The sequence below is a fragment of the Pseudophryne corroboree genome, chromosome 5 (genome assembly GCF_028390025.1).
Source record: "Pseudophryne corroboree isolate aPseCor3 chromosome 5, aPseCor3.hap2, whole genome shotgun sequence".
NCBI lineage: Eukaryota > Metazoa > Chordata > Amphibia > Anura > Myobatrachidae > Pseudophryne > Pseudophryne corroboree.
Genome location: NC_086448.1, coordinates 416,250,204 through 416,276,330, shown reverse-complemented (window position 1 = coordinate 416,276,330; position 26,127 = coordinate 416,250,204).

The window sequence follows — 26,127 nt, the reverse complement described above, 5'->3', positions numbered from 1 at the left end:
AGTTCTGTTTCCTTTGCGTTTATCCAATGCCGCAGTTGTGACCAGTGTCCATATTGCTTTTGCACAAACAGGTTGTGATTTTGAATAGAACAGGCATATATGAAACAGTCTTTTTTTTTTTTTTCTTTCTTTCTTTCTTTCCTTGCTTGTTAATAGTAGGTCTTAATTGTCTTCGGGCAATAGTACCACAAATGGCTGTGAGTAGTACACCTACTCTGTTCTGTATTTCCTCACTGAATAAATTACCATGCAGTCTTAAATCTCCTTATTCTACCTTGTACCTATTTATACATCTCAATCTTACATAAACTTATACCAGTTTAACCCATATAAAGGCGTTTTCTATCCTACCTATATTTTGACTAATAATTATTTAAAATGCTTTTGATGTGTATATAGTAACATCCTATCAATACAATAAATGAATATAATTTTGCTTCAAACAGATATTAAATATCATTTAGGAATGGCTTTAAATATATCTAATTCCATCCAATATTATTTTATATGCAGCCATGTGCATATACAGTGACCCTGTTATGCTACAAATAATTATCTTAGACTTGTGACAGTCTTTATTAAGAGAATTATTCATCCCACTTAATAATCTCGGCCCAATTTGTTATAACGTGGTATACCATCCTGTATTAGATATTTAATTACTTTTGAAGCTTTTACGAAGGAAGCATAGGTAGTATCTATTGTGTAATATATAAAAAAAACATAAAATATTTACAAGGTATATATGCAATGATATAAAATATATCTCAGACAAATGTTTACATATATGTGATTAAGGTATATGAAGGGATGAGACAGTTCTGTATAATCACAGTGATGAGATGTGCTGTACACTGTTGTGGGAGTGTACATGTAGTTTGAAAGACAAGTAATGATTACTTGTGATGAAAGGGTTAATGAAAACCTTCCCCTTTCTTGTGAAACTGGAAAACTCCTTGAGGATTTGTCCATATATCAGTCTTTAGGGATGCTATGTAGATTTTGCTGGATAGCAGCGATGAAAGGGTTAATGAAGACCTTTTCCCTTGTAAATTGGAGTCTTTTTGGAGTCTTGCACCATTCTGTATACAGGTTGCCAGGATTACTATGAATCAAACAAAAATACATACAATGACTATCACAGATATTTATACAGTGATTTAACATAGCTTGCTATGCATTCTGTCCTATCTGCTGCATGTTATCAGGTACAGAATTTACAAATGTGTCTTTTAACGATTGAATAACAAACAAACAATTGTTTCTGGCCTGTGCCAATCTTTCCTGTCACATTGTGTGTCAATGACAGCACAATTGTCGCTGCAGATATGATGCAGGTTTAATTTGGAAACTGTGGCTGTTTGAACATCAAAGCAAACAATGGCTTCATTGGATCTAACAAGTAAAGGAATGATACTACCGTATTCACTTGTGACCATACTCCCTTGTGATGCAGCCTGGTCCCAGACTGTCTTTAACCATAGCGTTTGCTGCTTGGTGTGGCTCCTTAGTTTGGAAGAATCTTGGAGCTTCTGAAAAAACCTACTTTTGTGGGGAGAGAAACTTGTTAAACTTTGCCAAATATGTATTGCAGGTCCCAGGGCTTTCTGTCTTTCCACACCTGTAATAAAATGGTTATGGCACCAGGGCATAAAAACATTTTCATCCTGGTGATCCTTTTTGTCATTGTTAATTGGTGTGTGGTTTGCAGAATGACACTCTGCATGTGGTCTCTCTGAGAGCATGCAAACATTTGCACCATCACTAGAAGTCTCTGAGTGCTCTGTGGGGGTTACATAAGTTTGGGAACTTTGTTTGTAAACATGCATTCCTGAATTAATTTCATGGATTTTCCCTTTAAACATGTTTCCAGGTGAATACATTTCAAGGTTTGCAACTCTGGTTGCCATGGGAGTTTTCACCATGGGGAACTTCCCCACCCCTGTGTGCACTGTACTGCTGCTATCAGTGTTTAAATCTGCTGACAATTCACCTTTGCCTAAGGGCATAACAAATTCTTCATTTACATTGGGAACTCTGAGAGTGTATTCAGCAGAATACTCATAATCTGAGTTACAATGATCTTCCCCCTTACTAGACACAGTATAGGGGACATCTCCTATTGCTGCTACCTCCTTTACATTAATGTGCTGTCTGATGATAGACACATCCGGCACATTGCTACTTTCTTCCTTTACCACAGAGGCTGTTCTGCTGGTGGTCTGTGTGACCATAGCAGACTCCATGCGCTGCACATTGATGCAGTCCTGCAACATGTAACTTTCCTTAATTTTAGGATCTTGACTGATTAAGTCATTTCTGACTCCTGTAGACTCTGTGTACAGAGTTTCACATACCTCAACACTATTCCTGTTTGGTGTTTCTATCTCAGCTTGCTTGCTGGATGTTATCTCTTCATCAGAGATCTTGACAATTTGATTACAAACTGTCAGGCTTTTCGCTTCTGCCCCAAACTTTTTCTGTTTATTTTTCTGTTTAAGGGACTTAAATAACGAATGCATTTTTGCATTAATGGTCAGGCACGCCTTACGAAGACGTGAACCTGATTCTTCTTTACATTTCTGTTTGGCTTCTAGAGCCGCAGTTCTGCGCATTTTTCTAAATGCTACAGAAAACTTTTGCATTTTTAACATTTCAATGCTAAATTTATATATTCTTTGTTTTTAGTACTGAAGGTATCCTCTCCTTAAGATTGACCGGTGTCTTAAGGTTAAACTCTAATACCTGGTACATTTATACATTTATTTGGAAATACTCTTTTCCACTGTACACATTTTCTATTCTAGGCCTTTAAATTCTTTATTCTCATTTGTAACCTATTCCACTGTGATCTTGTATTTTGCCAGCAGGCTTATAGCCATTGGTGCTGCTTCCTAATAGATATTAGGTTAGTTAAAATAACGTATATTGCACTAACACATTTATCCTAGGTTATACAGAATACAAAATTGACATTACACAATGGTAATAAATTTTCATAGATACATCCCCACCGTGATTCTGCAGATTTGGTAGCCAGCTTATAGCATTTGCTACTCCTCATAAATATTATAAATCAGATAATCAGATTCAGTAATAACAAGTCCCTTCGTGGTCGCCAATATTGCTTTATGGAATCATATTTATGAATATTAATATTTAATATATCATATATGGTATTTAATATATGGATATATTTCAATTAATATGCATTTATCATATATATCTGCAAATATATTATGTCAGGCTTACAAACTAATTGGCTGATACATATATGCAGTCCTTATACATATGACTTATGAAGTTATTAAGTTAAGATTCCTTAAAGAGAGTTCAAGCTTGAATATTACCGCTCTTTTTATATGATTCTTTATTTACAGGCAGATCAAATCGTACAGAATAAGATATACACAGTAGTGATATATATACTAATTATAATTATATATGCTTCCTTCGTTACATAACATAAAACAACATGACATAAGTTTCACAAACAGTTTCAATTGCTAACATAAAATGTATACTTGCAAGTTAAAGATTGCCATCCCAAGAATCATTCCTTCTGCATGTTCTCCATGACTTCTCCTCCTGACTGACTTCCTTCCTTCTCCTTCTTCTTCTCCCTCTCCCTCTTCCTTCTAACTCCTAACTACAAGTCTGGTCCTTTTATCTCATATTTTACCAATTCAAACTATCATATTCTCATAGTTTCCAATGGAATAGGTAATTATAGGTTTGTCAGATTCCAAGGTGTAATAAAACAAACATTGAACTGGGCTGTCGTGTCCTGTTCACGGAGGCATGGTGTCATAAAAGTGTGGTGTCCACACTGCCTTAAGCAAGTATAGTATTGTAAAATCTGGAATGTCTTTTCATCCAAAGTTCTGTTGTATTGACAAGTTTTCCTGGGGTCGGTTACACAATGTTTTATCAATGGATGTGATCTCTTTTCATAGTAGTTAATTTATACTCCCTAGCTTTTAACCTTCACTGGACAATAGACAAACCAGTAGATTCTGATCTACTGTAAGCACACCTGTGAATTCCAATGACCAACAGAGCTCTGTCACATACCTATTATCATTTATGGCCTAATACCTTTTCTCTACAATGACTCTTGATCTTACTGTAACCTCTCTGGCCTTATTTATGACTAGAGCAGAATAAACCTGTTCCCTACACTATTTTTTACCATCTTGCTGTAAAACACAAATATACAGTATATCTATATAAACACATACACAAACCTAATCTCTTAAATCAGCTAAACATTACCTCATACATTCAAACTTATTTCATATCTATTCCTTACTATATATATCCAGTATACTGTCCACTATGGTAACATCGCCTATTTATAATGAATTATATTTTGATTCAGACAATATCCATTGCCCTAATATTATACTAAGTGCAGACAATTACCTATAAGGCAACAGACTGTGTCACACTGTGTATCGTTTTTTTTCAGGCAGAGAACGGATTAATTAAACTGGTGGCACTGGTCACTGGTCACACTATCAGCAGCAAGTAGTACTCCTCCTATATGCTCCCCAAAATTTGTGTCTCTCTCTAGTACTCTAGTCACTCTAAACGGAGAGGACGCCAGCCACGTCCTCTCCCTATCAATCTCAATGCACGTGTGAAAATGGCGGCGACGCGCGGCTCCTTATATAGAATCCGAGTCTCGCGATAGAATCCGAGCCTCGCGAGAATCCGACAGCGGGATGATGACGTTCGGGCGCGCTCGGGTTAACCGAGCAAGGCGGGAAGATCCGAGTCGCTCGGCCCCGTGTAAAAAAACCTGAAGTTCGGGCGGGTTCGGATTCCGAGGAACCGAACCCGCTCATCTCTAGTTAAAACTCCCTTCAAATCACTGCAAATACGAATTTTAGTAAATATACCCCTAGGTCTTGTAACAAGCAAAGTGTCTCATTTTGCACACTCCTTATCTTCCAGTTCTAAAACAAATCATGGAAAAACGTTCTCATCTGTCTGTTTTTCTTACATCAGGCTAAGTATTAATCTCACTAGGTCTAATTGAAACACTATAATTGACTATGGCATGGGTTAGTTAAATTCATTTCTAGCTTTTAAATGGTGATGGATTTGTACATATATATTGTTTACTTGTGACAAAGGCTATTGTTTACTTGTGAAAGTTAGCTGTTAGCTAGGTGGGTAGGGAGTGACTTTAAATTATGTTGGTTTTGATGAGACAAATGCTGATTGTGCAGCTGTAACTACATTAGACCTAAAATAGCCACTGCTCCTCCCCCCACCAACCCATGTGCTTGGACACAAAATGGAGTCCAAGCCATGCGGCCAGAACACACAAACACTCTCTTTTGTCACAAGTAAAGCCCAAATTATACAAGCACCGGAAGTCGCCCTGATGGACAATTCCCACTGCATGGTAACAAAACTTCCACATGCTTTTTCAGCATGAACGAAGCTTTGTTACTTCAGGCCTGTGTTAGCACTATGCGAATAGGATGCAGCATGGTAACCAAGCTATATCCGTACTATGCGAATTAGATGCATGCACCAACTTTTAAATGCTCTTTAAATTTACTTAACAGATAAACAATCCAATCTGTATCAAACACAATATGACTTATTGAACCTCGTTAGCAACAATAAAGAATCTACTGTTACATTTCTAATATTGTGCATTTTTGTCACACAGGCAAGAAAGAAATCTATTGTCCCTTGATTCATATCAGCGCCTTACTGATAGCGCCAAAAACGGATGTGGTTCATCGGCATTAGATGCGTCCATCCTTAGCCGGTAGACCACAGCGCGTCTGTACTGCGCATCATTAAGTACGTGATATCCAGGACGTAGCCCCCGACTGTGAATTTCCATTATTTTAAATAAACATTTAAATACCAGTGTTAATATATACTGCGGACGCAAGGTGCATCTTATTACCATATACGATAATAGAGCGCTGAACGTCGCAGCACTATGTTCCTTAGCAGAAAGCAAGTACTCATACACATGGTATACTGAGGTCCAACGCTCAGAGATATATATGTATTTGATATTAAAAGTTATGCATACAAAATAACATATGTACAGTATATCATTCAGTATAACAAGTATAAGCCTAGGTAAGTATTACAGAATTACTGTTACAAAAGAAACAGATACAGCCTGTATATGTCATCCTATCCCATATGACCTTCCTTCATGTCTTCCTCTCACCAAGCAACTAACTATGCATTAGAAGACTTCCACTTCTGTCTCCTACATGGATGGCAGCTGAGCAGAGGAGTTCCGCTGACCAACCTGCCCGCTTGCCTCTTTCCACAGCTCTGAGCCTCACATTGTAAGCTCTGACCACCCGCTTACCTGCATCCCCGGGCCTGCTGTATGGAAAAGCATTTTCCGTTGATGCCCGGCAGCAGAGCGTGCACCCAGAAGGAGAAGGACAGGTGCCGCACACAAGACAAGATGGCGCTGGACCTCGTCTTCCGCCACCGCCAGCATGATGATGCCCTCCCCCACATGGGTGATACAGCTAGTGGAGCAGTCCAGGAGGATTCCTCGGATGGAGACTCACTCCCTGACTCCCTGCCAGCCTCTGAGAAGGTATTATCACCTGCAGACACGCAGTTCTCACATACAGCTATGATCAGTGCCATTACAGCTGCCATTGGTCCCATGTTTAAACAGCAGACCGCAGATATTAATAAGCAACTGGCTCAGCTTTTCCAGAGAGTACTTACTGTGGAACAAAGGATGGGTGACACATTTGCTGATGTGGCCAACCTCAAAAAATCCACATCCCATAATTCTAAGGAAATCCTACATCTTCATAACAAGATACAAGATTTAGAAACTAGATCCAGAAGAGGAAATCTTTGGATAATAGGATTACCAGAGTCAGTAAAAGGCCAAGCTTTATTTGACTTTATAAAAATATCTTTGCCCGCTCTACTCCACATAACAAATCAATGCTCTGATCTCATAATAGAAAGAGCTCACCTACTTGGCCCTTTGAGGCCACAAGAGGGCGCTAGACCTTGAGCAGTTATTTTCAAACCACTTAATTTTCTACATAAGGAACTGTTCTGGTCAGCGTCCCATAAAGATAAACATATATCATGGGAAAGTCATAAGATTTTAATATTCCAGGACTATTCTGCGGAATTATCAAAAGCAAGAAGGGACTTTGCACCTCTCTGTTCACGGCTCATACAGGAAAATAAGAAATTTGCATTGCTTTACCCGGCGCGTTTGCGCTTATTTAATGGCTCTTCTTTCAAGGATTTCCTTACCCCCGCTGACGCAGAGGCCTTTCTTAAGGAATCATCTAACAAAGAATAATATTAGTCCAGGATGTCTGACTGTGAATCAGGCATGTTCGACTCGAGCGCCCGCGCAGGGCTCCACCCTTAAAGGGCGCCACATGCTGGCGCCACCATGTTGGAGCCTGGAGCCGGCCCTGTCCTGTAGCCAGCAGCAGCTGTCCCAGGGCTGACGAAACCTAACAAAGTGAAATGCGCATCGGCTTTGCTGTGCGCTGTCAGTACTAACATTATCATGTATTAATATCCTGTGTATATCAAAATTATTAGTAAGGGTTACTACTTAGAATAAAAGACACATGCTGGCATAGTGTATACAAAAGATAGGAGGGTTTCCTCCAAGTGCTAGCCACCTGCGAGACATCATGTATATGAGAGACATATTGAATATGATGGCTTTCTTATGAGTAAGGAGAGCTATTTGAGGTTGTGAATAAATTAAGCTTGTTTGTAATAAACTTCACAATATATACCAAAGTATTAACTGTTAACGTGTGCCTGTGCTGAATGACAATACCAGCCAGACATTTAGGCAGCAACAGGGGCTTGAATTGTTACATCCATATATGAGAGATTCAAACAAGCTATTAACACCTCTGAAAATTTTGGCATGCTCGATTTATTGTGAGCACACATCACTGGGATAATAACAAACAGTGTTTGTGTAAGGATGTAATTACCAATCTGGGAATTATATGTGTTTGGATTAGCTGTTTATTCAAGACAGCATTATCTGCAGTAGTAACTATCAATATGCATATATAAATCCTATGTCTCCTTCCTATATAATCCAATAAAGAGGTGCTAAAGCAGGTTCACTTTCAAGCTAGTACTGTGCGAATTTGCAGTTTTTATTAAGGATACTGCTGTGATTGCAGGATATCAATTAAGAAGGTTGTGAATAAATCAAGCTTGTTTGTAAAAAGCTTCACAATATACATCAAAGTGTTAATTATCAATGTGTGCCTGTGCCGCATTGCAATACCAGCTAGATACTGAGGCAACAACAGGTCCTGGAATTGTTACATCAATATATGAGAGATCAAAATAAGCCATTTATACCTCTGAAAAATTTGGCATGCTTGATTTATTGTGAGCACACATCACTGGGATCACAATAAACAGTGGTTGTGTAAGGATGGTATTACCAACTCGTGAATCATATGTGTCTGGATTAGCTGTACATTTAAGACAGCATTATCTGCAGTAGTATCAATATCCATATATAAATCCTATGTCTCCTTCTTATATAATCTAATAAAGAGGTGCTAAAGCAAGCTTATTTTTAAGCTAGTACTGTGCGAACTTGCAGTTTCATCAAGGATATTTCAGTAATAGCAGGATATCAATTAGGGGTATTGGTTAGTGAGCATACACCCCAACAGGGGCAACCCATAATACCCAATATTAAAGAACAATTTGTCAGCATGTGATCATATATCGGTATTATTGAAGGCAATAAGAGCCTCATATTTATAAATAATCAGACAGATAAACTATCATCCGGATATTTGCAGTGTTGCTCTTAACATTCTTATCACATAACTATATAGCAACAAATGTTGCATTGTGATCTACAGGATTGAGAATTCATCAGGAATGTTACAACACTGATACATTTAACCCTGTATAAACATCACTCGCAAAAGGAGTTAGTGGTTGTTTCAAAAAATTAAATAAATTATTCAATAATTCTTTGAATCACAGGTATTTACTGATTTACAAATCAAGACAGCGTACCAGCATTTTCTTTTAAATACATCTTTATACACATAAATTTAATTTATTTTTTCTTACACGTTATTCTGTCTCTATTGTTTTAATATTTCACTCTACATGTCCCCTTTATAATAAGGAGACATATAATACATCATATGTGGTAATAATAAAGGCACTTATATCACATGTGGGTATTGAGAATCTTTCTTGTAGTTTACATTATTAATAATAAAATATCTGAATGTATCATATTTCTAATTAAAAAAGAATCTAGGGAATGAGTGCTGCTACAAAAAGTTGATTTGCTTTTTTCTTCTTCAAACCTATATATTTATAGCAACAAGCAGCACCACTTTAATACACTTGTGTTGAAATATTTGTTTGGTCAACACAATATGTTATATTATAAATATTCCCTACATAGGATCATTTATTTATAATCTGGTACGGGAGTCTCTTTAACTTAAACTACAAGCAGGCAAACTACTGGGGGCATTACTACTGGGAGGCTAAACTAAAGGGGGGGTAAACTACTGGGGTCATCACTGCAGGCGCATTACCACTGGGGGCATAACTACTAGGGCGATAAATGACTGGGGGTATTATTACAGGCAACATTACTACTGGGGGCAATACGGGCATTGCATAAGGGGCACCACTACTATGGGGGCTATATAAGGGGCACTATCAGTACAGTGGATATTGCATAATGAGCGCTACAACTGTAGGCATTGTATAAGAAGCACTACTGTGGTGGGCATTATGTGTATTACGGGGTGCTACTACTGTGGGCATTATTATGCTGCCCCCTGCCCCTCACACACTGCCCCCTGTACCTTGACCCTCACACGCTGCCCCCTGCCCCTCAAATGCTGCCTTCTGCACACTGCACCATGCACCGAAGCCGCACGCAAATGTACTTGCCCCTTCCATGGTGCCCCCCCTATCATTTTCTTCTGGATCCGCTCCTGTGTAGGTATATAGGATACTTTAGGGTATGTGTTACATCACTGAGGAAGCTGTGGGTATTTACCACAGCAAAATGTGTCAAAACTACACAACCTGACTTGACCACTTTTTGGACCTATTTAGAGACAGCATCAGCAATTCATCAGATGCAAGATTCTTCTTGCTAAAGGGCTGTAAAGGAACCAATTCGTCATTGGCGTTTCTATAATGGGTGCAGTGTGTGCGGTGTTACCCCCCCCCCCCCCCCCCCGGGACTCAGGGGCCCGCGTGCATCACACACACTGCACCCATTTCTCCTATACTTACCTTTCCGGAGTCCATCGCTGACCGTGTGTGGGCCCCCTCCTCTCGCGTAGCCGTCGCGCTGCCTCTAGTGCACTGACCACTAGAGACTCTGGCACAGTGCCAAAGTCTACAGCGCATGCGCAGGACTCCAAAAAAATGGCGCGGCGGCCTGCGCTGTAGTTTCTGGCACTGTGCCAGAGTCTACAGCACTCAGAGCGCTAGCAGCGGCGCGACAGCTATGGGAGAGGAGGGGGCCCACACACGGAGTCTGCACACGGGTCCCCTCCTCTCTAGAGACGCCACTGCAATTCGTCTAGTATCTGTACTCACTTAAATGGTCCTTTACTAGCCATTTTTATTTCTCTCAGTTTCTCATACATTGATAATTGGTAATTAGAGACAAGAGTTTACATTTTATGTGCAAGTTCCATGCTTAAGAGACTGGCAAAGATGTACTGAATATTCCTAGAAATGCAAGAAAAGTGGATCTATATTTGAGAGTGCATTGTGAGATTGCAAATCTATTAAAATGTATAATGTATTAATACAAATAAAATGCATAATTTGTTAGCAAGTATTTAAATTCAACTACTGTAAATAAAGAATAATAAATGGGTGATTCTCCGTGATGCATAGGACAGCTACACAAATTCAACAAATTGGGATAAAAAATGTTTAAAAACACAAAACAACACCCACATTTTTTGTGCCGACCTTTTGATCCTGTTGACCTTTTGTCTGCTGACTTTTTGATCCTGTCGACCTTTTACTGATGACTTAATGACTGTCTATCTTTTTAATGTCTGTCTTCTGTATCACAACCTAATGTAACACGAGGCATCTGATATAAGTAGTTGCCTCCTGCTTGCATAAGTGATCTACGCTGCGTCGTAGGCTGTAGCATCTTACCACCTGGGACACCATCGGCCGGCTGCCTGACCCGTTGGGTAGCACAAGTTTCCTGCCGCAGATACAACAAAGAGGCCAGGAAATCTCAGTCTTCCAATGGAGATACTGACCTCATCACGCCCCCAAAATTGAAGTGACACACGGCCTCCGTTTCCTCCTTGGCCACAAACAACAGTGGATGGTCAATCGCTGACAGTCTGCGGCCATAGTGCAACCAACGTCACAAACCTATACTGCACATGTGCAGTACGGGTCTGGTGCATGTGCAAAATACAGAATATTGGTACTTTGTGCTATGTGCAGCACCTCTGTGCACATCAGAATCAGCTCCCATGTGCACCACATCCTACAGTGCATTCTACTATCTGAAGTGCAGCATATCAGATGCAACTATTTGAAGAATGACAGCTTAAAATGATGGATTGGTTATATACACTATAAGATGGTTGTCCCCATCCACTTTGGAACTAAAACATTATTTTTTTCATCATCTGCTATTACATCACCAAAAAGGAGCTCTTACTTTGATTTGAAAGCACAGGAAAAACTAAACAAAACAAAAAAACGACAAAACAAGAACAACCAAAGAAGAAGCCATATTGAGGCAGCTATAATGCAGGAATTAGGGGGGAAAAAGAGAAGGCTAAACTGTGTCAAATGCAAGCTCAAAAATCCAAGTGAAAACGTCTAGGAAACGTAAAACTACTGAGCATCAACTGACTGATGAATTTTTACTACCTGAGTCAAGGGGTGACATTGAGAGGGTAAGCATTTAGCAAATGGGTGTCCGATGGAGCCATTCATTTGATTATCGGATCGGGCATGAATTTCTGGGGTATCCACATTTCAGCTTGCTGCTTACTGAGATGGTGATCGAAAAGTCCATGAGGACTTCAGACGGTTTTAGCCTCTATACGCAGCTAAACTCAATGTTTTTTAGGTGACAAGTGTGATAATTAATGGGCACCCAAAATAACTGAATTGCTCTGTCTGGCTCTCATTGCTTTTTGCTGCTCTCAAAACAATTGAATTTCCACCTGAAAATTTAAGCAAGAACTGTAATGAAGATAATATAAATGGAGGCTAACACATGGTCAAAACTTAATTTATTATTGAGTATGTTATTGTAGAATATGAGGGGAAGTTTTAGCCAGGAATAGTGAAAGAGAAAATCTATAACCAAGTTGAAGTAACTAAGCACCATGACCATGTCAAATGTGACTTCTTAATAATGGCCCTAGAAAGAGGACAGGATATGATACATTAAGATGCTTAACAGCATTCAAACATCAAATTATCGCTTTCTTCAATTATTATTAATCTACTTGTAGGATCTCATACTTTGATATAACATACCATCTATGTATTCCGACATGTTGCCTTTGTTTTATTAACTTAAGCTACAGTTTAGATTCACTGGTCTTGTGTTCACTGGCTTTGTGTGTTCAATCATTGGTCATTTCTGCAGCTCTCCTGTGTTTTTGGTTATAAAATTCTAACTGTTACTACAGTCTACTAATATGCAAAGAGAAAAGACAACTCCTTTTTATGGGGCACTCTTACTAATAATCTAAAACTTAACTTTTATTGAAATCGGACTCACATTGACATACTACATATAACATATATTCAAATGAGACAATTAGTGGTGTAACTAGCTATGCCTCCAGAGATATCTCCCTGTAACATCCTTCTAGCTGTATAGATTGTAATATCCTAATTATTACAAATTGTCTATAATTGTTTATTTATACTGCTGTAGATGATTGTTTGTAGAGAAACTGATCTATGGCCTGCTGCCAGAAACAAAGTTTCAAAATACTTATGTAAACGTTTATCCTATGTAGCACAAGTGATTTGTATAATAAAGCTGGTGATAATCCCCAAAGAAAAATATCTAGTGGTTCAAGCAGCTATCACAGTACACATATAAATAAACATATATTATGGCTGAGTTTTTTAGTCAGTCATAGGTGGACAAGTATTAAGCAGGTAAACGTATTGGACAATTGTAAAAGTAGAAAAAGAAAACAAGAAAAAGAGAAATGTCAGAAGGAAGACGGGGAAGAATAGGTGACTAAATGCCTGGTTTCTGCTTTTGGAAATCTGCTAAAAAGCATCGAATTTCCAATGAGAGAACCACCTGGAGCATATGCACCAATCCCAAGACCTGTATCTGCTGTTAACTTTTTCTGCCCAATTGGGGGCAAAGTTAATGAGAGTGCAGGGGAGAGGTCCCTAGCCAGTATATAACACCTGTATTGCTGACTTCTTATAGTCCCATTAATGAAATTATTAACAACAATTGTTTAAAATATCAATTTACTATCTAAATTCACAATTAAATCTGTGGCATACATGAAAAACACTCAAACATAAAAGAAGAGACGAAATTCCTTCTATAATGATTATGGACATGAAACATAGCTATTAGATTTAAATAGACAGTTTCTATGAAATACAGATTTCATATGCAGTAACAGCCAGGATTTCTACTGTCCTCAATCATGTCCATCGACATCAAATTAAAGATGAGAGGATCCTTAGGGCGTTTGTGCAACATGAAAAAAGTGTGCTTCTGCTGTCGGTATCTCAATAAATGAGTTAAGCCGATGAGAGAGCACTGAAATGGAAAGAAGAAAAAAGATCATATAATTGATATGGATATGTCCTTATGAGTGTATCCACAGCAGGTCTCACTGCGTATTAAGTAGCCAAGTATCTAACCATTGCGCCCCCACATAGTTTGTACTTAATTGTAAATGAATACCAAGTTGATATTCCCGAGAATAGAGGTTAATAGGTTAGAAAAACATTTTTTTGTGATAAACTTGGTACATGCGTAATGATAATGTCACAGTTGCATCATATTTACGATAAAAGATTGCATCATATTTGCGGTAATAGCAAAATTGCATAATATTTGCAAGCGGTGTCTTATATGTACGTCACCAAATTAGCACACTTATAGACTGGAGATTATATTTCCCTTATTTCTATATACATTTTTCCGTTTTCATTACACAGTTGGGAAATGAATCGCCATAAATTCTTGTGCTATTTACTGCTATAGGATATTAAATGAAGTAAAGATAGTTTTTACTTATCTGCTCTATATTCTCCTGAATAAATCATTGGTATATATATCCTCAGATGTGATTACCCGGATTATTTATTCCCACAGTCCAACTCCTTTATGCGGGATAATGGAGGCTATTTGTCACTCAAGGTAACAGGTATGATAGTCTGTATCTCACCCCTCCACTCCGATCACATCTGTAGGGGCCGCAGGAGTGACCAAGGTAACCGTCGCTCCAAAATATTCACAACGGGTCTGGTAACAGTGAATCACCGCTCACAGTCAGTCCAAGTAGCATGTGAAGCCGCTGCTAGCAGCGTGCGGCTCACCGCTGATCACCGGGTCCGTGTTGAAAAGCAGCATGTAAAGCCGCTGCTAGCAGTGTGCGGCTCAACGCTAGTCACCAAGTCCGTGTAGGGAAACAGCGTGTGAAGCCGCTGATAGCAGCGTGCGGTTCACCGCTGATCACCGGGTCCGTGTGGAGAGGCAGCAGAGGCAGTAAAGGTGACGTGCACGTGCGCCGTGTATCCGACGTGCACGTTTCACCTGGGCGGCTTCGTCAGGGATTGTGATGCTCTACCTACTGGCCACGATATTTACCTGAACAGGTATAGCTCTTTTGGCCAATCACAGCATACCTCTGGTCTGCTCCAATACGGTCTAACCAGGTTGAATTCTGGGGTACGTAGTTTCAATTCATTAGCCAATTTAGTGAGTTAATATAAATCATAGCCCAAACAGCCAGAGAAAACGTAATTATGAATACAATTTAAAAATAACAGAGAACAACAAACAAAAATGGTATCAAAATAAATTAAGCAACCTGATCAAGACATATATCCATACCAGACAGGTATATTAATAAATCCGATGTAGATGAATAAATTAGTAAAAATAAAATAAAGATATACATTAATTAATAAAAAATCATTATATTAATTAGATGATTAGCAAAATCAGCGGTGAACCGCACGCTGCTATCAGCGGCTTCACACGCTGTTTCCCTACACGGACTTGGTGACTAGCGGTGAGCCGCACACTGCTAGCAGCGGCTTTACATGCTGCTTTTCAACACGGACCCGGTGATCAGCGGTGAGCCGCACGCTGCTAGCAGCGGCTTCACATGCTGCTTGAACTGACTGTGAGCGGTGATTCACTGCTACCAGACCCGTTGTGAATATTTTGGAGCGACGGTTACCTTGGTCACTCCTGCGGCCCCTACAGACGTGATCGGAGTGGTGGGGTGAGATACAGACTATCACACCTGTTACCTTGAGTGACAAATAGCCTCCATTATCCCGCATAAAGGAGTTGGACTGTGGGAATAAATAATCCGGGTAATCATAACTGAGGATATATATACCAATGATTTATTCAGGAGAATATAGAGCAGATAAGTAAAAACTATCTTTACTTCATTTAATATCCTATAGCAGTAAATAGCACAAGAATTTATGGCGATTCATTTCCCAACTGTGTAATGGAAACGGAAAAATGTATATAGAAATAAGGGAAATATAATCTCCAGTCTATATGTGTGCTAATTTGGTGACGTACATATAAGACACCGCTTGCAAATATTATGCAATTTTGATATTACCGCAAATATGATGCAATCTTTTATCGTAAATATGATGCAACTGTGACATTATCATTACGCATGTACCAAGTTTATCACAAAAAAATGTTTTTCTAACCTATTAACCTCTATTCTCGGGAATATCAACTTGGTGTTCATTTACAATTAAGTACAAACTATGTGGGGGCGCAATGGTTAGATACTTGGCTACTTAATACGCAGTGAGACCTGCTGTGGATACACTCATAAGGACATATCCATATCAATTATATGATCTTTTTTCTTCTTTCCATTTCAGTGCTCTCTCATCGGCTTAACTCATTTATTGAGATACCGACAGCAGAAGCACGCTTTTTTCATGTTGCACAAACGCCCTAAGGATCCTCTCATCTTTAATTTGATGTCGATGGACATGATTGAGGACAGTAGAAATCCTGGCTGTTACTGCATATGAAATCTGTATTTCATAGAAACTGTCTATTTAAATCTAATAGCTATGTTTCATGTCCATAATCATTATAGAAGGAATTTCGTCTCTTCTTTTATGTTTGAGTGTTTTTCATGTATGCCACAGATTTAATTGTGAATTTAGATAGTAAATTGATATTTTAAACAATTGTTGTTAATAATTTCATTAATGGGACTATAAGAAGTCAGCAATACAGGTGTTATATACTGGCTAGGGACCTCTCCCCTGCACTCTCATTAACTTTGCCCCCAATTGGGCAGAAAAAGTTAACAGCAGATACAGGTCTTGGGATTGGTGCATATGCTCCAGGTGGTTCTCTCATTGGAAATTCGATGCTTTTTAGCAGATTTCCAAAAGCAGAAACCAGGCATTTAGTCACCTATTCTTCCCCGTCTTCCTTCTGACATTTCTCTTTTTCTTGTTTTCTTTTTCTACTTTTACAATTGTCCAATACGTTTACCTGCTTAATACTTGTGCACCTATGACTGACTAAAAAACTCAGCCATAATATATGTTTATTTATATGTGTACTGTGATAGCTGCTTGAACCACTAGATATTTTTCTTTGGGGATTATCACCAGCTTTATTATACAAATCACTTGTGCTACATAGGATAAACGTTTACATAAGTATTTTGAAACTTTGTTTCTGGCAGCAGGCCATAGATCAGTTTCTCTACAAACAATCATCTACAGCAGTATAAATAAACAATTATAGACAATTTGTAATAATTAGGATATTACAATCTATACAGCTAGAAGGATGTTACAGGGAGATATCTCTGGAGGCATAGCTAGTTACACCACTAATTGTCTCATTTGAATATATGTTATATGTAGTATGTCAATGTGAGTCCGATTTCAATAAAAGTTAAGTTTTAGATTATTAGTAAGAGTGCCCCATAAAAAGGAGTTGTCTTTTCTCTGTGCATATTAGTTGATTTGTTCTTCACAACTCAAGGGAGCACCGACGGCTTTTCTATTTGCTAATTCAGAATTTTATCTTCCCCATAGGAAGTTGGTATCATTGAATTATAAGATATTGTTTTTCTGTATTCCGGCTCATATGTACACTATACCTATATAAGGGTAGCTCAGTGCGCTTTTTTCTCCCACAACCAATCCACTGTCTATTACTACAGTCTTTAAACCACAATTTCTTCAAAAGTAGATATATTAATGATGAAGGTACATATCACTAAATTTAATTTATGTTGTATCTGCTACATACACCATCTTCTTAAACAGGAGAACTCCCTTAATTGTTCATTCACTGGACGATTCAACCTACATGAAAATAAGTGTTTTGGCCTGTGTTGGAGTTCAGGGACCACTGGTGGTCTGAACACAACTCGATCATCAGTCAGAACATTTGCTTCTATCAGCCGGCTGGAGACCAGAAATGGAGAGACAACACACAGAGTATGATTGAACTCAACAGAAATTTCTGATCTGTGGAGTGGCTCATTACAAGCTTTATTTTATACCCAAAAAGCATAAGGTAAAGTGGTCTTAACCAATCAAAATATGTAGTGTGCATAAAAGTAATATATTTTAGAATATGTCATTGCAAAATGTATACTTCAACAATTCTCTGCGAGACTAATTAAAACATTCCAGAACATGTTTTATGGTTTCCCGCTTATCAGCTTTCTCTTGAAGGTCTTTTCCTTATCGTATCCTGTAGCCATAAGCCATCATTGTTATGGTTATTTTACAGACATCATAAGTTCAGAAGTCTAAAGGCCCATACACACTGGGCGATTTTGAGCTGAAAGCAGCTCACTTTTGGTGTTTTGAGCTGCTTTCAGCCCAAAACCGCCCAGTGTGTATGCCCCGGCGATGAGCGGTGAGCGCTGATGCGTGCCCCTGCTACGTCACCTGTGCCTGCCTTACCAGCAGATGAGCAGCAGGATGAACGGCTTTCCATAGCGTACTGTTATGGAAAGCCGTTCACCCCCGCTGACATCGCTGGGCAGGGAGGAAAAGCGCTTGGTGTATGCACTGAGCGCTTCTCATCCCAGCGATGTCAGTGATCATCGCTGTGCATACACACTGGGCAAAAACGCCCAGTGTGTATGTACTGAAACACATACAGCTGTGTGACCTTCAGAACATCCTGTCTCTTGCTTCTTGCAAAATATGCAATTCTTACACAGAGTCTCTACAAACCATTTAAGGATACAGTAACACATTTAAGTATGATGCATATAAAAGCTAGAATCAATATATCAATATCTGTACCCCATCAGCCTGTCTGTAATTCCTGTTAAAAATCAGAAAATTATCTTGGTTTGTTTGTTGGGAGTGTTGAGACTGAAAGAGAGTCTTACTGGGTGATTGAGTTCCAGAGGAGAGGGCCACCTTTTTTTTCCGCTACGGAGCGATTAGTCGCAAACTGCGCATGCGCAATGTTCGCAGTGAGCCTGCGCCAAGTAAATTAGCACAAAAGTTTGGTATTTTACTCACGGAGTAACAAAGTTTTTTCATCGTTCTGGTGATCGGAGTGTGATTGACAGGAGGTGGGTGTTTCTGGGCAGAAACTGACCGTTTTCTGGGAGTGTGCGGAGAAACGCTGGCGTTTCTGGGAAAAACGCGGGAGTGTCTGAAGAAACGGGGGAGTGTCTGGGCGAACGCTGGGTGTGTTTGTGATGTCAAACCAGGAACGAAACTGACTGAACTGATCGCAGTGTAGGAGTAAGTCTCGAGCTACTCAGAAACTGCTAAGAAATTTCTATTCGCAATTTTGCTAATCTTTCGTTCACAATTCTGCTATGCTAAGATACACTCCCAGAGGGCGGCGGCTTAGCGTGTGCAATGCTGCTAAAAGCAGCTAGCGAGCGAACACCTCGGAATGAGGGCCCTTGAACGGAACATATTGATGGATTGTCACTGCAAATCTGATCCGACTCCGGATCCTCAGACCTCTTTCCACAGGAACACACAGAACTTCAACCGTTCCGTATCTACTCTGATACCCACCTCCGACGTCTGCGTCGTTGGGAATAACAGGCTTCCCCTGTGTTGAAGAACAGTCAGAGAGAGAACAACGATTTGCACCACTTGTGTCTTGACCTCGCCTTAATCAGGAGAGTGTCCCAATACAGAATAACGATGGCTCTTACTATTGAAAGAATACCATCCTACTGCCATCACTCCGGTGAAATGGCAAAGACAATCCTTGGATATCCACCCAGGTAAGCTGAATGCGGAGAAAAACGCATTTAAACCCCTTTCTATCTTTACGTGCTGGAGCTCCCTGGTCTGAGAGATTCCATCCTGTAGTTTAATTTCGTAAGGAGAAATCTTTGTTTTCCCTTTTTTTTTTTAAACAGGGACAGCAGGACAATGCCCTGAACCTGACACAACTCGGTATGGCGTCTCGTACTACCTCACCTTCCAGAGGGGAAACGGCAAGATCTATTTGAAAAATCAGTGAGGGGAAACATCTGTAAACGCCAGAATGTCCCCTTTGGATTCTATAATTAACTCACAGGTCCTAGTCCATTCCCGGACTGACTGAAAAGTAGTAGACGAGTTCCCACCGGAGTGGGCTCCAGCCAGATAGACCCAGCGACATGCAATGGATGTGGTAGAAACAGAAAACGACATCCGCTTCCGCGAACCTAACAAGGCTGCAGAACTCTTACCTTTTCACCTTCCACTATCTGCACCGAAAGGGAAAAAAGAAAGGTATCGAACCGGTTAAAATGACTGCATCCCACAACAGAATGCGTCACCAACCGTTGTGAAGGAGGCTAACTCATGAAGTTAGATTTACCAGTGGTATCCGCCGAGATTGACTGAACTGAGGCATCCGCAAACAGCTGTATACCGTCCCAGGAAGAAACGCCAGTATCTCTCGGAGTAAGCCTCAGCATTCCCCCGGCCACACCTCCTGCCGTTGCACGGCAGCCTGCTGCAATGTTATAGAGAAAAATCAACATAAGAAACCTCCTCTCTCTCTTTAGGGTAATTCTATCGGATGCCTTTCCGAATATAAACACTCCCCCATGTGCATGTAATGCAAATAACTACAAAGCATAAAAATAAAATATCACTTAGCTTCCTGTGTACGATCATTCGTGACAGGGCCCCGTGTCGACCAGGAGTTGACTTTCACAGTATTCTATCCGCGGCGGGAAAAGAATAAACATTCGGACTCCTTGTGAGGATCTGAGACCAACTCGTCACGTCCGACCTAGAGCTTTATCAACAAAGCGACCAGCACATGGGAAGGAATACTTTTATTATAAATCATGATATGAATATACATAATGTAATACACAAATACACACATATCTTTTATATATATATATATATATATATATATATATATATGTATCTTCAAATCATCCGGCACTCCTGATATGGGAAAAAACAGTGGCCTGGGTGCCCGTGCTATGTTTGAATAGTCCCTCTATTGCTGAATGAGCAAATGGCACGTCACTCCAGGTTACTGAAAAAAGGATTTTAATAGTCCATGACAAATTACATGGTCAAGCAATAGTTAAATGTGCAGCCATTTGCTCATTCAGCAATAGAGGGACTATATATATATATATATATATATATATATCATACATATAAGCGGATTGTCCGGTACCGTCGGGTCCCTAGTGACATTAATGTGTTCTGTATGTGTATGACCATGTACTGAATGCCCCAATTGTGGATCTAACAGGAAACCTTATGGTCGACAGAAACCCCAGTAGTCATTGACAGCAGGGAGTAGTAACCAGGCAAAATAACATTCTTGCGACCCTGAGGGGTCCGAGGGAAGTATACATAAATAATTTTAATAACACTCCCCCACATATACTACCATGTCTGTGCACGAGCTAAATCATTTTAATAACACTCCCCCACATATACTACCATGTCTGTGCTCGAGCTACAGGCCCATGGAACCGTACCATAGATATACATATAAATATATACTGTATACAGGTATAAGGCAGTTACAGCATGTTAATTTACACCCAGTAATAACAGTTGGTGCCGACAGGGTCACCCACATACTACTGTGTCTCCCATACAGTGTTACTTTTGACAAGCATACAACTACCGACCTGTTGACTCTGCATCTACTGTATCAAGTACCAACAGGCGTCGGTGATGCCGACAGTAATCCCCATAGCTGTTTGTGACAGAGCACTCACGCATGTCGACACATGTGGACTATAGTGGGTATATCTGACAGGGAACACACAGAGATATATGCACAACAATGATTACATGCCCATTTCTACAAAATAGTGCTATATTTCCCTCAATATAACACTAAAACACTGTGCCCCCCCTCGTTTGCACTGTACACAGTTTTGGCGGGGACAGAGAGAAAATGCAGCTGAACACTGTTGTGAGGGCTAAGCCCCGCCGCTTTTCGGCGCGCTTCAGCCCCGTTATGAATATAGTTTTTAATGCAGGCAGGGGACCGTATATAGTGTCTACGCACTGTATACCTACTCAATTGATATATATATTGCTGTCCAGGTCGCCCCCCCCTGCGTCCTGCTCTCATGTAAAACCGTTGGTGTGTGGGAGCAATGGCGCGCAGCGCGACCGCTGCTTTATACTGTTATACTGGCGGGGGTATCGTACACGGTGCCCGGGCCCCAAATATGCTTTCTTGCCAGTGTAAAAGAGACCCTCAGTAACTGCTGCCCAGGGCGCTCCCCCCCAGCGCCCTGCACCCTGTGAGTGCCGTTGGTGTGTGGGAGCATGGAGCGCAGCGCTACCGCTGCGCTGTACCTCCGTTACTGAAGTCTTCTGCCGTCTGAAGCCTTCTGTGAGGGGGGTGACGGCGCGGCTCCGCGAACAAGCAGCTAGGCGCACCAAGTGATCGAACCCTCTGGAGCTAATGGTGTCTAGTAGCCTAAGAAGCAACGCCCTTGAACTAAGAAGAAGTAGGTCTGACTTCTCTCCCCTCAGTCCCACGATGCAGGGAGCCTGTAGCCAGCAGGTCTCCCTGATAATAAAAAACCTAACTAAAAAGTCTTTAGAGAAACTCTGTAGAGCTCCCCTAGTGTGTGTCCAGTCACTCCTGAGGACAGAATCTAACTGAGGTCTGGAGGAGGGGCATAGAGGGAGGAGCCAGTTCACACCCATTCAAAGTCTTATAGTGTGCCCATGTCTCCTGCGGATCCCGTCTATACCCCATGGTCCTTACGGAGTCCCCAGCATCCTCTAGGACATATGAGAAATTATGAGAGCATGGTTAGGAAGGCAAGGATTCTAGAGATTGCTGAGAAGTCAGGAGTGAAGGAGAGAACAGAGTGAATGATGACCTGACCTGAGTCAGCAGTGTTGGGGAAAAAAGAGGGTGATACTATTAACAGGGAGTGGGGGCTTGAAAACGAATTAGTTTAGTATTGGCCATGCTAAATTTCAGAAAGCGCTGATACATTAATACACCCATTAGGAGAGAGACAGAGAAATGAGAGGATGGAGAGAGGTGTCAGGGAATCAGAGGTAGATTTGAGCTTCATCAGTAATGACAGTGACGGTGTTGGAGGCCAAAGGAGCTGATTACATTTCCAAGGAAGGATGTGCTACAGGAGAAAAGAAGGGGGGCATGTGGGGACTCCAATTGATAGGGGTAATGAGGCGGGACTCGGGAGATGGAGTCGGAGGGAAAGAATGAGAAAGAACAACTGGGGTTGTGTTATGCACACCAGTGCCTGCAGGAATGTACTGGTGTTTGAACTATTATACACAGCAGTGCCTGCAGGAATGTACTGGTGTCTGAACAGAGAGGGATGCAAAACAAATGAACTCACAGACAGACTGGGAAATATGACATAACGTACACAGAAGGTGATAGGGTAACAAAACCAACACAGAGTGAACAGAGAAGCCCAGAGGCTAAGAAACTGGGTGTCTCCCTAGTATTAGAAATGCTCAGATGGAAAAAGCAAGATGTTGTGTTTTAATACGTAGAGAACCCGAAATGCTGTTGCTAAGGGCAACAGCAAAACCCTAAAGGGTTACCAACGGGTGTGGCAGTAAACTCCTTGGTCAGAGATGGAATAATAGACACAAGGAGAGTCTCCACAATCCTAATTCTCACTTGCAGGGCCCAGGTTCAGCTTACTGCCACTAAACTGACACATGGACGCCCTGCACAGTGAGAGAGGATTATGCAGGCAGGTCTGAAAGTACAGCCACAAACCTGCTGGGTTCACAGAATAGCAAAAGAACCTCAGCAGGCTAAACGACTGACTCCAGTCTTACTGCTAGGTCTGGATTGGCAGAGTGTAGTACCAAATGCCCAGGCCTATTTGCAGTAAGCAATAACAAAATACAAAGCTACACAGTACTGGCTAACTTTCAGGAACTGACTAACCAACAAAGATTCAGCAGCATCTGCTTAATCTGAGAAGAGGCCTTATAAAGCAGGTGCTGTCCACGCCCCCCTCAGACCTCACAGACTGTGAGCACAAAAACCAGCACCGGATCTCATGCCTGTAACCACTGCACAGCAAAAGACCCGAACCGGAGTATCAGCTGCGCTCAGGTTACTCCGCTAGCACTTGTCTCCCGGTTGCCATGATGACGTGGCAGCACAGGGCAGGAGACCCTAACAGTACCCCCCCCCTCTGACGAGGGGTCAAAGAACCCCTACCACCGGGTTTATCGGGGAACTGCGAGAAGAAAGAGCGTATCAGTCTGGGGGCATGAAGATCACAACTGCGCACCCACGACCGCTCCTCCGGGCCATACCCCTTCCAGTGCACCAAAAATGACAGCCGACCCTGAACCATCTTGGAGTCAAGAATCCTTTCAACAACAAACTCCCTCTGGCCACGTATCAGAAGAGGGGAAGGTCTTCCTCTGGAAGAAGGATTACTAATCGCCCGTTTTAAAAGGGAACAATTAAATGTTTTATTGATACCCAAAGAACGGGGCAGATCTAACTGAAATGCCACCGGATTGATAACCCTGGTGATCTTATAAGGGCCGATGAACCGGGGGCCTAACTTATGAGATGGCTGTTTCAACTTCAAATTCTTGGTAGACAACCAGACGAAGTCTCCTAATTTGAAGCTGCAGGGTCTTTTCCGCTTATCAAAAACCCTTTTGGTCACTAATGACACAGACACAAGGGCTTTCTTCACTTTCCTCCAAATACCTCTAAGGACCGAAACGACAGAGGAACCACCAGGCGTGGAGTCCAGGGGGTCAAAAGAATTGGCCTTAGGATGATGCCCATACACACAAAGGAAGGGAGAGATCCCTGTAGCAGAGTGAGCCGCGTTGTTATAGGCAAACTCCGCCATTGACAGATGAGCAACCCAGTCAGTCTGACACTTGGAGACATAACACCTGAGGAACTGCTCCAAGGTCTGGTTCACCCTTTCAGTCTGCCCATTAGACTGCGGATGGTAGCCTGACGACAAGCTGACAGAAATCTGGAGATCGGAACAAAATGCCCTCCAGAATTTGGCCACAAACTGGGATCCGCGGTCAGAGACCACATCAAGTGGCAACCCGTGGAGGCGCACAACATGCAGCATAAATAATTCAGACAGGCGTCTGGCCGATGGCAGCCCAACCAGTGGAACGAAGTGCGCCATCTTCGAAAACCTGTCAACGACAACCCAGATGGCTGTCATCCCAGAGGATTTGGGCAAGTCCACAACAAAATCCATTGAAATGTGGGTCCATGGCTTAGATGGAATAGAGAGTGGATGTAATGGGCCAACAGGAACCCCTCTAGGAGTCTTATTTCGGGCACAGATGTCACATGCCCGAACCCACTGATCCACATCCTTAGCCACCGAGGGCCACCACACCGCCCTAGATAGCAACTCCCGAGTTCTAGCAATACCCGGGTGACCTGCCGACTTCTTGGCATGGAATTCCAGGAACACTCGCTGTCTTAACCTAGGAGGCACAAACAAAAGACCTACCGGAAGGTCTGGAGGAGCCTGCTCCTGTGCTCTAAGGACTAATGACAAGAGGTCCTGGGTAATGCCCACTTTAATACATGATGGGGACACAATGGGCAACGGCTCCTCGGTGGTCTCCTGGATTGGAGCAAAACTCCGCGAGAGCGCATCAGCCTTGATGTTTTTTGACCCAGGGCGATATGTTATCAAAAAATTAAAGCGAGCAAAAAACAAAGCCCATCGTGCCTGCCTGGCATTGAGACGCTTCGCTGACTCTAAATATGCCAAATTCTTTTGGTCGGTGAGAATTGAGACCACAAACTTAGCCCCCTCAAGCCAGTGTCTCCACTCCTCGAGTGCATCCTTAATAGCCAACAATTCCCGGTTACCCACGTCATAATTCATCTCGGCAGGCGAAAATTTACGGGAAAAGTAAGCACAGGGATGAAGGCGATTATCAGACACTCCCATCTGAGAGAGCACTGCCCCAATACCCATCTCAGAGGCATCCACCTCCACCACAAAAGGACGCTCTGGATCTGGGTGTCGCAGCACCTTGGCCGAGACAAATGCCCTTTTGAGACGGGCAAAAGCCGCTTTGGCCTCACGAGACCAGTGAGCAACATCCGCCCCTTTCTTAGTGAGTGCCACCAAGGGCGCCACTATAGACGAAAATCCAGCGATAAATCGTCTATAAAAATTTGCAAAGCCCAGGAAACGCTGAAGCGCCTTCAAACTAGTGGGCTGCACCCAATCCAGGACTGCCTGTACCTTGGAACCCTCCATTTGGAAACCTTCTGGGGAGATAATATATCCTAGAAATGCGATTTGCTGAACTTCAAATTCGCACTTCTCCAGCTTCGCCCCAAGCCGGTGGTCTCTGAGTTTCTGGAGGACTAAGCGTACA